Below are 12,921 nucleotides of genomic sequence, written 5' to 3'. Positions count from 1 at the left end.
TCCTTGCTCCTCCGGGAATCTGCTTCTCCCTCTCCCCATGCTACTCCCCTGCTTGTCTGCTCACACTCTCCTGCACACTCTCTCACTCTCTATCAATTAAAATCTTTTGGGGGGAGAAACCTATTCTCAAGGCTTACTCTAAGACCCACTTACTCTAACATATTCTCAAGACATACTCCCAGAGTCTATTTAAGGAATATTCTCAAAATGACAGAAGTTTAGTGATGGTGACCCAGCTACGGGTTGCCAAGGGCCAGCGATGGTGTTAGTCTATCTACTGAAAAATAACGTGAGGAAACTTATTTGTCCAAGTGGAAGAGAGCCCCATTCTGATTGGGATAAATGTTACCCAAATGTCTATGTGGTAGAAGTTTCACAGATATAACAATTCGATCAGAAGATGGTGACATCTGTGGATACAAACCTACCTCTTCGCACATACATCCCAAATCAACAGCCACATATATAACAATTCTCCTCAGAGAAATCCCGTCACTGGCTGAGCAACTCCTAGGTATTAGGTGACCAGGAAAAACCCACATCAAAGGGGCTAGTAGAGGCTAAAACACCATCTTGCCGTAAACCCCATCCCCGGCATAGGGACCCACAACTGGGAGCAAACTCAAAATTCTGAGTTTCTCGCTGTGGCACAAAGGGTTTGAACCTGGTATCTGGAACCCCAACTTTTAAGACTCACACCTGATAAGAGAGCTATCAAAATATCTAGCTTTGAATGCCAAGAGAGCTGGCTTTGGGACCCGTAATACCTACAGTGAACAGAGAAGTAGTTCTTAAAGGGCCTGCCTCCACTCAGCCCCCTCCCCGCCAGGGTCTGGCACAGAGGCATACAGTTTTTCTGTGAAAAAAGCCTGTTCGTTTGCCTTAAACCTTCAGCCTGAGCATCAGGCACCCAGTTTGACACACAGGTAGGGGCCTACTGAAATCCTCTCCAAAAACTACTGAGGCTCCCACTTCCTCTTCCTCACAGGAGGATACTGGTATCTTCAAGAGAGGAGCCTGTGTAGATGGGTGACCCCGCAGTTTGTGTGGCTGCCACCCACAGGTTACACCCCTTGATAACCTGGCTCTGGTGCCCAGGCTGTTCATGTTCACGAGTTTGGGATGATGGCAGGAAACCAACAGATCTTAAATACCAGGGATCACCCCGGGGATCAGTGCCAAGGAGACAGAAACACCCACCTCCCACTGTTCCCCTGCAAGAGACGTATTTGCATATTTGAAAAGCTAAGGCTTGAGCATTCAGTACCCCATCAGCCTGACTGTAGGTGCTGACTGACGGCCATCCCCGTGGAAAACTGAGGAGTCTGGGCACAGCCTTAATGACTGGGAGCCACGGAGCCCAGAGCAGGCTACCTGGGCAATCAGAAAGTCCTGGGGGATAACCAGGGTGGGGCAATATCAACTAAGTCCCAATTCTCAATTGTTCAATCATCAAGTCAACAATATATTCAAAGGATGGCACACCAATCAAGGGGGACTTATTCCCGGGATGGAAGGATGGGTTAACATCGACAAATGGGTGAGATACATCGTCTAACAAATCAAGAATAAAAACCACTGGATCATTTCATAGATGCAGAAGGTTTCAGTGGAACTCAACACTCATTCATGACAAGCTATATCAATAAGGTGGGTATAGAGAGGTTGTCCCTCAACATAATCAAGGTCATGCAGAACAAACCCACAGTCACTACCATACTCACCAGTGAAACATTGAAAGCTTTTCCAACAGCATCGGCAAGAAGGAAAGGGTGCCCACTCGTGTCACTCTTATTCAACCAAGATTGAAAGTTCTAGCCAGAGCACTTAGGGGATAAAAATTAAAAAAAAACACCCAAATTGGAAAGGAACGAGTAAAGCTCCACTTGTAGATGACATAATACTATTTATAGATAACCCTAAACACTCTGTAAACAGAACTTGTAGAATAAATTTATTTAGTAAAGTTGGAGGATATTTAAAAAAAAAACTGTAAAAACGGAGTTCCATTTTTCTACAGTAACAGCAAACTATACAAAATATTATGGAAACAATCCCCTTTGTAATAGCATTAAAAAATAAGGTACTTAGAAATAAATTTAAAGAGGTGAGAGATCACTACAGTCAAATCCTTGAGTCACTGACGAAATTAAACACCATACAAATGGAAAGATTTCCAATGTTCATGGAGTTTAACAATAGTGTTAGAATTTAACAATACTATCCTTATTATCCAAAGTCAACTATAGATTTAATTCAATCGCTATCAAGATCCCCAAGCACCTTCACAGATATAGAAGAAAAAAAATCATAAAATACATACAGAAGCACAAAAGACTGCAAATAAACAAAGGAATCTTGAGCAAAAAGGACTGAGTTGGGGGTCATCATACTACCTGACTGGAAAATACACTATTAACCTGTAATAATCACAGCAGCATGGTACTAATGTAAATACAGATGTATAAACCAATGGAACTACCTCACAAGCCCAGAAATCAGCTGACACTTTTAAGGAAAATGAGTTTACAACAAAAAATCCAAAAAGATACAATGGGGAAAGGATAAGCTCTTCAATAAATGGTACCAGGAAAACTAGATAGCCACATTGCGGGGGAGAGGGTGGGGGAGAAAAAAGAAACACTCTCTTACACCATACACGAAAATCAATCCAACATGGATCAAACACTCAAACATAAGACTTGAACCCATTAAAATGCCTACAAGAAAACAGAGAGTAAGCTCCTCAGTATCTGTCTTGGCCATCATTTTTTTTAATTTTCCAGGAAAAGCAAAAATCAGAAAGTGGAACTGCATCAAACTAGCCATCTTCTGCACAGCAAACGGGACCATCAACAAGAGGAAAAGGCAACCCATCAAATGGGAGAAGCTATTTTCCAATCACCTATCTCATCAGGTGTTGTTATCTAAAACATAACAAAAGTCCTACAAATTAAGGGGGGGGGACAAATATATATATATATATATATATGTCATATATATATTATATATAGACAAATCTCTATGTATAGATATATAGATATATATATAGATATGTATGTATGTATAATGATATATAATATCAGTGTTTTCCCAAGACATACAAATAGCCAAGAGGTAGGTGAAGAAGCACTAAACATCATGGAAATGCAAATCAAAACCACAATGAGGTATCGGGGCGCCTGGGTGGCTCAGTGGGTTAGAGCCTCTGCCTTCAGCTCAGGTCATGATCTCAGAGTCCTGGGATCGAGCCCCACATCAGACTCTCTGCTCCGTGGGGAGCCTGCTTCCTCCTCTCTCTCTCTGCCTGCCTCTCTGCCTACTTGTGATCTCTCTCTGTCAAATAAATAAATAAAAATCTTTAAAAAAAAAAAAAAAAAAAAAACCACAATGAGGTATCAATCCACACCTGCTGGAATGGCTAGTATCAAAGAGATAAGAAACAAGTGTTGGTGAGGTTGGGGAGTAAAAGGAATCCTGGGGTGGGGGGAGGGGACAGGGTCAACTGGTATAGCCATTCTGGGAAACAGTACAGGGGTTCCTCTAAAAAATTAAAAGTAGAACTACCATATGATCCAATAGTTCCATTTCTGGGTGTTTATCCAACAAACAACAACAAAAAATACCACTATTTTGGAAAAGATACTTGCTCTCCTCATGTTTACTCCAATATCATTTATAGTAGTGGACCCATGAAAACAATTCATGTATCCATCAACGAATAAAGAAGTTGTGGTGTGTGTGTGTATTTATATTTATATCCTATATGTATATATATTTATATATTCTTATATAAAAATATATGTATATATGGAGTATTATACAGCTATGATAAAGAAGAAAATGCTGCCATTTTCATCAATATCGATCAATCTTGAGGAAATTATTCTAAGTGAACGGAGTCCAATAGTGAAAAATAAATAGCACATATTCTCACTTCTACGTATTATCTAAAAACCAAGAACTCATAAAATCAGAGAAGAACATTGGCTACCATGGGCTAAGAGACAGAGGGAATGCAGAGATGTTGGCCAAAAGGTACAAACATTCACACTTACAATATAAGTAAGATCTGGGGATCCAATACATCATATGGTGACTAAAGTTAACTGTGTTGTAGATTTTAAATTCGGTACTATATATTTTAAACACATAATATTGTATTTCATTACTGTATTATATATTTTAAATATATTACACTGTATTATATATTACTATTATTATATAAAGTTGCTAAGCATGACTTTTTCAGGTTGTCATCTCAAGCAAAAAAAAAAGTCTAAGTATGTACAGTCAGATCTTAACTAGACATTGTAGTGATCATTTCACAATAGATACATGATGGAATCCTCACATTTCCCATGTACATACTAACACTATGTCAACTTTATCTTTTTTTTAAAGATTTTATTTATTTATTTGACAGAGAGATCATAAGTAGGCAGAGTGGCAGGCAGAGAGAGGGGGGAAGCAGGTTCCCCACTGAGCAGAGAGCCTGATGCAGGGCTCGATCCCAGGACCCTGAGATCATGACCTGAGCCGAAGGCAGAGACTTAACCTACTGAGCCACCCAGGTACCTAAACTTTATCTTAATTTTTAAGCAGGTCAGGAAGAAGCTGAGAAATAGAAAATTAAGATGTCTGTTACCTCTCAGAAGGAGGGGGGAACAAGTTATGATAAGGAGATGCACACAGGAAACATAACAGTGGAAAATAACAATATTCTTTTTCTACAACAGAATGGTGGATATCGTTATTCTTTATATTTTCATGTGATAAATATGTTTGATCATCATTCACTGCTTTATACCAATCTTTTGAAAAGCAGGTGTTATTTTTACTTCAAGTAATATAAAAATACCTAAAGGTGTTCTGCACCCAAGTTTGCTCCAAGTCCCAAACTCAACATTCTTCCTCTGAGACCTTAAGTCCACTCACACTTTGAATACATAGATCATTACCCTACCTTTGTTATTTTGGTTGAGAAAATATGGTCACCTCTCTCGCTGTGTGTGTACTTTAAATTTCATCTGTGAAAGTAAACTGATTTTTATTTTGTTAAGTAAATAACATCTGTTGAAAAATTAAATTCAAATTTGCATATTTGGCATGTTTGTTCATTTTTAGACCCTGATTTTTGAGATCACTCTCAGTTTAAAGTAAATCACATATTATATGAATTTTTCTTTTGAATTTGTAAGACATTCAGAAGCTGATTTACTTTGGCTGATTGGAACACTCAAAACTGTTCCCTTAAATGATCACCTCGATAGGTGCAGAAAATGCATTTGACAAATTATAATATCCACTGATGATAAAAACCCTCAAAGTAGGGCTAGAGGAAACACACTTCAGAATAATGAAGACCATACACAAAAAAAGGCACAGCTAACCTCACATTCAATGAAGTGAGAGCTTTCTGTATAATATCAGGAACAAGACAAGAACAGTACGTCAACTCTCAGCACTTCTTTTCGACATAGTAGCCGCAGCAGTCCAACAAGAAAAAGAAGTTACCATCCAAATGGTAACAAAATAAAATTTTCACTGTTTCTAAATGTCTTAATACTATAGAGAAAACCCTAAAAGACTCCACCAAAAAACTACAAGAACTGATAAATGAATTGAGTAAAGTCATGGAATACAAAATCCACAGAAATCTGTTTCATTTCTATACACTAATTATGAAGTAGCCAAAAGATTAAGAAAACACTCCCATTTACAATAGCATTAAGAATACTGAAATACCTAGGATGAAATTTAACCAGGGAGTTGAAAGACCATTACTCTGAAGACCATAAAACACTGGCAAAAATTTTTCCCATAAAGCATCCAGGGGGGTCACCACTATTTTCAGTTTTTAGACACACACAGTAGGTTACAAAAATTTTAAATGGAGGGGCGCCTGGGTGGCTTAGCTGGTTAAGCATCTGCCATCAGCTCAGGTCATGACCCCAGGGTCCTGGGATCAGGTCCTTCATGGGTCTCCCTGCTCAGTGGGGAGGATGCTTCTCCCTTCTGCCTGTTTCTCCCCCACTTGTGTGCTCTCTCAAATAAGTAAAATCCTTTTTAAAAAATGAAATGGAAAAAAAAAATGAAATGAAATAAATGACTCTCAACCAGTCAACAGCTAACTCTGTCAAGAGCCAGACAGCAAATGTTCTGGGTGTCGCAGGTCACAAGGAACCCACAGCGGGCATTCAACTCTGAGTTTGTAGGGCCAAATCACCAGAATGATCAGTAAAGAGAAGGATGTGTGGTTATGTTCCAATAAAAATTTACAAAAATAGATCATAGCCAGACCCAGACCAAGGGTCATCTTCTGCCAACCTCTGCTCTAAAGTATTTTATTTTCACCAGCCTTCCTGTGTGTGCGTGACAACCATCACGCACCTGTCTCTGTACTCTTCCCAGAGTGAGCCTCAGTATGAGCTTACTTTCCTTTGGGGATTTTCTGTGTAGATGCTATCACAATTAATGGTCTACTCTTACCCACAGTGCGTGTATATAATGGTGACATACCCCTAAATATAAATGGATAGTAACGATCACCAACAAGGGGCGCTTGGTTGGCTCAGTGGGTTAAAGCCTCTGCCTTCGGCTCACGTCATGATCTCAGGGTCCTGGGATCGAGTCCCACATCGGGCTCTCTGCTCAGCGGGGAGCCTCCTTCCCCCCTCTCTCTCTCTGCCTGCCTCTCTGCCTACTTGTGATCTCTGTCTGTCAAATAAATAAAATCTTTAAAAAAAAAAAAAAATCACCAACTAGACCATGGGAGTTTGACATCAAAAAACTTAATGGGACGAGGACTCTATCAATTTGCCAAAACGCGAAGTCTTTCCTGTTAGGGCCAATTTAATGTTAAAACCTGTTTAACTATTAGGGCCTGCTTAGCCAGAGCGACTCCATATTACCTGGGTAGCCATATTGTTGTTTACATCCACAGACTTCATTCCGGGAATAAACGCCCCAGCAGTTTGGGACATCCCAGTAGTTCCTGGTATCGGTTCCGGGTATCGATTCCAGGAGTAAACACCCTAACAATAGAAGCCACGTACCTTGAGGTCTATGGTTATGCTCTATAAAACCAGCCTGTGAGATCGGGACAGGGTCGCTCTCTTCGGAAGCGGCCCTGGCTGGTCAGTCTGACTTCTAATGCTTGGCATAGAATAAAGCTTTGCGTAACTTTCACTTTGTCTCAGTCTCGTTCCTTTGATAATGGACCCCAACATTTCCCTCACCCCCTCTTCCCTAACTCCCACCCCACTCCCGCAGAGCTCGATCTCCTGTGATGCTTTCCAGAATGTGGAACATCCATACGCAGACCAAGGAAGCCTAGTTAAGCAGATTATACTTCCGTTATTATTGTACTTCATAAAGTATTCAAGTACTAAAGATCGGTTTTAAGATGACTGATTTTGGAAAGGATTTCTTTTAATTACATATTTACATTATACAAAAAAAGAACTTGTGGTTTCTCAATTTCGTAGCTCCTGCAAATCCTTTGTTAGCTCTTTTTTTTCTGCTGAAGCATAATTACAAAGTCTCTCTCATAAAATTAAGTCTGAAAAGTGCTACCATTTATTTTTATTGGATTGGACTTTTCCCTTGACTTTTTACTCAAGTGAACCCATGATTCCAACCCAGCACTAGGAGGAGACAAGGCCAGCTTCGGGACTGGCTCAGCCATTCCTCTGACTTCGTTTAATGCTCTGCTCTCACCCCCCAGCCTGAACTTCAGTGATTTTCAACACGGGGCTCCGAGGATTCATTTTCTACCAGGATTTCAAAATGATGTACCCAGTCCTCTGGGTCAAGAGGAGAGCTCAGTAATGGGAGACAAGTTTCCCCCAATAATGCAGATTCGGAACATTCTGATTCTGTCATCTCAAGACTCCTTTGCTGAACTTCAAAGTTCCCTGCTATTATCGACCCTTCAGGAGGTGGAGAAGGGAGAAGGAGCCCGAATGAATGGAAAATTCTCATTTCTGAAAAATAGACAATTGAGTTATTAGGTTTCTGCTAAAAATGTAGAAGTCTTTTTTTTTTCCCCCCCAAATGGGCTTTTCTTCCTCTACTCCAAGTGGCTTTCCTAATAAGGTGAATGTTGAACAGGTGGACGTTAGTAATGCAAACCCTGATAGGATAAAGAAGTTGTCCATTTGATGAGGCTCTAGAACAGGAATGACGACGTGGGTAGTAACACGGATACCCGAGTTTGCCGTCCTTGTAAAGGAGTCCTTTTCTAGGTGCAAACCATCTACTACCCTGAGCTTGTAGCAAATATTACATCCCTAACTGACCGAGGTAGGAATCCTAGAATCAGCAGCATGGGGACATTCTAAAACATTTGGGATTACAGAAGAGCTGATCAGAGCTCACATCACAGGAGATCTTACCTAAGATCAGCTGAGCAGGAAGTGGGGAGAAAATGCAATGTACCCCATCCTATTGGAAACTGAAACCCCTTCTCCCAATCCCTTCAGCTCTATTGCACCTGCCCCTTTCCATGTACGTTATAAAGGGCAAGCTCCACCAGGCCAAGAACCTTTATTCACAGACGTATCCTGTGGTCCTAGCAGGATCCTTGCCCCACAGTCGCTGCTCAGTAAAATACTGAATGAATAACCACACCGCTGGGAGGGCTTTCCACTGTACTTGGCCTGACCCACCACAAACCTCTTCCTGTGGAGACCAAGCAGCTACAAATCGAAAGCTTAGAGAGGAAAACGGGCTGGGGCAAGGAGAGTGGTGACTGCGAATCCTACCATTAAAGGAAGGAAGGAAGGAAGGAAGGAAGGAAGGAGAAAGAAAGAAAGAAAGAAAGGGAGGGAGAGGGAGGGAAGGAAAGGAAAAAAAGGAAAGAAAGGAAAGAAAGAAAGAAAACAATTTTGAGCTAGGTTTGAAAATGGGGAGGTTGCCAGGAGTTGCAGGAGCCCTGTCTGATAGTCCCCATTTGGGCTCCCCACACGACTTTAAAAAGCAGGCACCTGAAATGTGTCACCACAAAGCCTGCTGTCTACGTGCACTGAACATAGGTGTAGGTCAACGCAGAAGTTAAATTAAAACAGTCTCCTAAAAGCCCAATACTTCTAGGCTAACAGGTTAGCTACTGGTGCTTAATCCTTGCTGGGTGCCTCAGGCTTCTGTCTGGCTTTGCTGGTTTATCTGCGCCCACTCCTCCCATCAGGGGCCCAATTACCTCTTCAGGGTTCCTTGTCATCCTCTCCCTGGCTGGGGGCTCTTAATAGCCCTGTGCCAGAGCCATTCTCCGTCTTTCTCCTCCCTTCCCCCCACCCCCAACCGGCCACTTCTCCCTGCCTGGCTTGCATTTAGTCACAAAGCGTTCTTTCTTTATCCATTACCCCTTCTGCTCAGAAGCCTTCTATGCTCCAGTTTTCATAACCCAGGCCCCCCGCTGGGTTGTTTAGTTTCGCTTTGGGTGTTTGTTTTTACACAACAGAAGGGCACGGAGCACCATGCACCAGGGAATCCAGACCTTCCATCCGTCTAACTTCAGTGACTCTGTAGGCCACGTAGGGTTCAAAGCTTCCTCACCCCAGGGCCACAAATGTCACTATGCCGTGCAAAGCTGGCCTGAGATAATGAGGAGGACAAGCTTTGTGGCTTCCAAGGATTAGACAGCAGGGACCTGGTGTGGGCCTCAGGGCTTCTAAGCCTGACCAGGAAGCCTGTGGAGTGGGTCTCCTACCACACGGGACTCTTTCATGACATGACTTCATCATCATCAACCCGCTCAAGCTTATGTCAGTGGAAAACGGAGAACTTGTCACATTCACGACTGGCAACACAGAGCCACAAGGCAGGCTGCCTCAGGGCTGACCAGAGAGGAGACAGCCTTGGGGACAGGATTTATTTCTGGTGTCCACAGTACACTCTATTTTTCCCCCTCTCTGTGGATATACTTCTTTGGTACCTCAGTGTACCCCCACGACATGGATTTTCCATTTGGCCTCTCCATCTGTCTTCTGCTCGGAGTTCCAATACCACCATCTCAAGTCTCATGGCTGAGTGTGAGACACTGGTCTATCTCAGAACTTACCCTTTAATAGAGGGGTAAAAGAGCATGGCTTCTAGGGACCCACCCCAAGCCCAGACACCAGGAGTCCATCATCAGTTCTAGGCAAGTCTCTGAGGTGGGGGGAAAAAATAAAATAAAAAAATAAAAAAATCAACCTGATGAGAAACTCTGAGACACATAATGTGGTTCAAGGTTCAAGAGTTGCATCTGTCCGTGACAGACCCCATCAACCCTCACGGAATGTCCTGAACCTGATTCTCAGGAACAGAGAGGAGAATCTTAGAGCCAGGAAGTTGAAATCAAGAAAGCCTGAAAAGCACCTCTGTATTCTTTTCCTAGGCCACCCCGAGATAAGTTGCCATCAGAAACTGATTCGGCTCTGAAGGCCAGAAGCCTGAAACCAGGTGCCCACAGGGTCACACTCCCTCCGCAAGTTCTCAAGGAGAATGTTTCCACGACTTCTTCCAATTTTGACGGCCCCCAGTGTTCCCTGGTTTGTGAATGAAAAATTCCAATCTCTGCCTCGAACTCCACAGGACCTTTCTCTTTTTTTGTGTGCCTTTTCTTCTACTTTAAGGTCAGTTGTCATCAGATTTATGGCCTACTCCGTTATCAGAACAGTCTCCTCCTGAGACCCTTAACTTTTCCAAAATAAGGTCACATTTGCAGGTTCCAGGATCAGGAGAGCCTAGCTTTTGGAAAGGTCGCCATTTAACTCACTTGGTTATCTGTTTCACTGAAGAGCACTGTCCCAAAACTCACAACCTATACACTCATGTGGGCGAGAAGAACCCTTTTTCGCCTGGGGTTTGTGCCTGGAGCATGGGAGAATGTGGACACACCCAGTAGCAGGAGGATACAAAGGTAGTGGGTCCCAGACCACCTCACTGGCTCTAGGAACAGCATTTACAGCCTGGGGGTGGGGGGACAGCTCCAATGGCCATGAAGACACGTGGACAGCAAAGCTCCCCTGAGGAACCCCAATGTCACTGAGGACAAAGTGGACCAGGCCAAGTGCCTCGCCCTACTGTTCTGTCAGCCTCCATTCAGAGGCATTTTTGTTTGAATACACAGGGATGAAATGCCTATCTGTGAAAGTCAAGTTCAGTTGCATTCTTCTCTAAATACCTTCCCATCCCTAGGAAAAATAAATAAATAAATAAAATAAGTCACTATTTTACAAAGGACAGAAAAGTTTTCTCCAAAGAGAAGCAACCTATTGGTTGGGCAGCTCCTCGGAGATGAGGCGGCGCAGGCGCTCCAAGTACTGGCTGTCGAGCTCGATGTCGTTGTGCCCGGCGCCCTCCACCCACAGCGGCTCCACGGCCTTGGGGCAGCGCTCCTAGAGCGCCAGCCCGTGGGAGAAGTCGATTACTTCGTCCTCCGTGCCGTGGATGATGAGCACCGGTGACGTGATCTTGGACACCTTCTCGATGTTGGGGAACGCATCGAAGCAGTAGGTCTTCCGGGGGTCAGGGAAGGCAACGCGCGTGCCCGAGGTGAGCGGCGAGTGCAGCCCCACGGCAGCGCACTCGTAGCGGGAGGCCAGGTCCACGGTGGGCACCGTGCCCATGCTCTGCCCATACAGGACGATGCTGTCCGGGCTGATGCGTACCGCGTGCGCAGCGCCTGCCAGGCGGCGTCGATGTCAGCCTACAGGTTCTTCTCGGAGGGCTTGTCCGAGCTGGTGCCAGTCGTAGGAGAACACGTTGCAGCTGCTGCGCGTCCCCAGGCCGATGTAGAAGCTGCTCATCTGGCCCAGGTCCACCGCGTTGCCGTGTGAGACGAGAACCGTGGACCTGGCGCCGGGCACACAGCGCACATACATGCGGGAGATGCGGTTGCCCCGGCTGCTCTTGGTCAGGAAGACCTCGATGGTGTCCACCTCAGTACCTACTAGTTCCAGGACATCAATTTTTTTTCCCCCCTGAATAGCAGTAAAAACCCAATCACTAGGCTCGGGATAAGTGGGCTTCCATGTGACCATCCTTTATTGCTAGCATCCCGCTCTTTAAAATCCCTGGGCAGACAAATGCAGAGTAGGAAAACACCAAATCCATTAGCTTTGATCTACGGCGTCCCCATCCTAGAGAAACTGCCCCACAACATCTGCATCTGAGGACACATGAACCTGAAAACGCAGGCAGAAGCAGAGGAACTGGACGGCCACAGCATCTTTGTGTGTCGTTGACAGTATTATTCAGCATCAAATTTGACTTGATTAAACTGATCAAGATCCAAAATAGAACCAGCAATGATTCTTAGTAGGATGAATATAAGAGATCTAGAAAAATTAGGGGCGCCTGGGTAGCTCCGTCACTTAAACTCTCAACTCCTGATTTTGGCTCAGGTCATGGTCTCAGGGTCCTGGGATCGAGCCCCGAGTCAGGGTCTCTGCTCAGCAGGGAGTCTGCTTCTCCATCTCCCTCTATCCCTCCCCACCATTTGTACTCTCTCATGCTCGCGCTCTCTCAAATAAGTAAAATTTAAAAAATTTTAAAAAGCATATGAAAACCACACGTTTCTCTCATGTCTGATCACTTTTAAAATATATTCTCTCACTTGTCAAGATCTCCTTGACATGAGGCGGCCTTTTCCAACATTCCTTCTCATTGGCATGCTCGGGCTTCTAACTTCCCGAAGACACGGTTCATTGTCTGGGATCGCGGTCTGTAATCCCCGAGCAGCACACACAGCTGCCCTGTCTCGTCACACGGACAAGCAGGAAGGGGATGGTGGAGCGGAGTCACAGAGACGAGACAAGGGGTGGCCAGAATGTGGAGGGGGGTGGGGGGAGTATCAGAGAAGCACTGTAGGGCAAGGTGGGGCGTCCAGGTGGGCAGACAGGGACAGAGAAAGCATGATCCTCATAGCCAGGG

General features: G+C 44.0%; 1 pseudogene across 1 annotated transcript; it reads right to left on the bottom strand.

The window, feature by feature from the left end:
* Positions 1-11,258: 11,258 nt before the first annotated feature.
* Positions 11,259-12,029, bottom strand: LOC308343272 (alpha/beta hydrolase domain-containing protein 17A-like; annotated as a pseudogene). The gene has a single exon. The product of its transcript is annotated as an alpha/beta hydrolase domain-containing protein 17A-like (transcript).
* Between the last annotated feature and the right edge of the window lie 892 nt (positions 12,030-12,921).

Source organism: Martes martes (assembly GCF_963455335.1).
Source record: "Martes martes genome assembly, chromosome: 5".
Taxonomy (NCBI): domain Eukaryota; kingdom Metazoa; phylum Chordata; class Mammalia; order Carnivora; family Mustelidae; genus Martes; species Martes martes.
Note: the sequence above shows the minus strand (reverse complement) of the source record. Positions and strands in the feature narration are given on the sequence as shown.